Raw genomic sequence first — 1640 nt, forward strand, 5'->3', positions numbered from 1 at the left:
GAAACAATACTGTCACAACTCCTATTTTTGGCAGCTGCGTGACTTTGATGTTGCAAGCACTTTTTGGGACTTCTTGTCCAAAGTAGGCCATAGAACCATTACAAAAAGAAGCATTCATGTATATCACTTCAATGCAAACCTCCTTTACTAGGGATCCTCTAGGAAAATAAAACAACATTAGAAGGAAAAATAGTGCACAAAAAAAGTCATATTGAAGCAGTTGACGAGCTCCCACATCTATCCTGAATCATTTTCATTGAAACATGCTCACTCGTGGTTTCCTTAACAATGGCTAACTTTCCAGATTTCTCTCCACTGTAAATATCCTGCAGAACTGAGGAGGACTCTGCATTTGAATTAACATATTCTTCCAAGAAACATTTTTCTGACAGATGAAAAATAATTTGAATTCTAAGTCTTCTTTTCAACTTTTTAACTTGCATGGATTTCAATGCCTCCAGCACTCTATAGCGAGGAATCAACCTTGTCTCCAAGTTGTATGCAAATAGTTTTGGATACTTCACAAGGTTAGCCGATGGAAGCCCCACAATTTTAAGCAGAAAATCTAAATTACGCTTTATTTATTTATTTTTATTTTCTGAAAGGTCAAGAATCAATGTCCTTTTCCTTAATAATTCCGAAATTTGTTTTTCAGAGAAACCTAAACTGCTCAAATCGTTGTTTTTGACCTAAGTTTTATTTTCCTGTTATCAAAATTGAACGCAAGCCCCATGAAAACATTTTTGATCCCTTCTTTAACCCGATATCCTCAGCAAGTTTAAATGATTCCACAACCTTTTCCTCTGACACGATGATCAAGCCAGGCTGCCTTGCTAGTAAGTGTGACAATGCTTCACCCTCAAAGCCCAGTTTTTGCAACAGAGAAATTCCAGATTTCATCCTCCCCTCGCTGGAATTGAAAGTCCTTGCACTAGTTTGAACAAGTTTGGTGATATCCTTTTCCTTCATGAAATTCTTCAAAAGACTGAGCTTAGACTTCAAGTTTCTTTCAGAGTTATAATAGAGAAAGGTAGGGTTGGAAAGGACCACCTTCCGAAACTGGGTCGGGGTTGTCAAACCACAACCATTTAACAACTCTAGAACTTCATCCATATTCTGGACCGATGTTCGATGAAGAAAATACTTGTAATGCCTGAAGGCTTTTGTAATTTCTTCGTTGGTTAGACCGCATTTGTTGATTAAAAATTCTTTGGCAACACCCTCATTAGGTGGAGGTAAGGAAGGGTGGAGGTAATAAACTGCAGCTCAGTTTTGTGTTTCGGTTTCTATTTTGTAAATTAGGAACATAGTCTATTATGTAAACATTATTCTATCCATGTCATAACTCTTTGGTCATGATGGCCTATTTCATTCATATTCTATTTCTTTACATCTATTTTATAACTTTCTAACTGCTTGATGGATGATGCCATCTAGTTCAACTTGATTTCCTATTCTGCTTCATGTTATCTGATTTTAACTTTGTAACTACCAAATGATCTTGAGACTTGTACTTGATGGTTGATGCTTCAGTCTAGTATGAATTACATTTATAACTTTTTAGTAATGTACTATTTGTCTTACTAGTAGCACTCAAAGCTATCCTGTTAGCAACTAATTTTCATGCTGCATCTTTTTTT

The 1640-nt window shown here is 36.0% G+C and overlaps 1 pseudogene; it reads right to left on the reverse strand.

Moving 5' to 3' along the window:
• Positions 1 to 206: 206 nt before the first annotated feature.
• Positions 207 to 969, reverse strand: LOC149239138 (transcription termination factor MTERF8, chloroplastic-like; annotated as a pseudogene).
• Positions 970 to 1640: the final 671 nt, after the last annotated feature.

The sequence above is a fragment of the Pinus tabuliformis genome, chromosome 8 (assembly GCF_031772625.1).
Source record: "Pinus tabuliformis cultivar Carrire ecotype Pingquan chromosome 8, CPIR1, whole genome shotgun sequence".
Classification (NCBI taxonomy): domain Eukaryota; kingdom Viridiplantae; phylum Streptophyta; class Pinopsida; order Pinales; family Pinaceae; genus Pinus; species Pinus tabuliformis.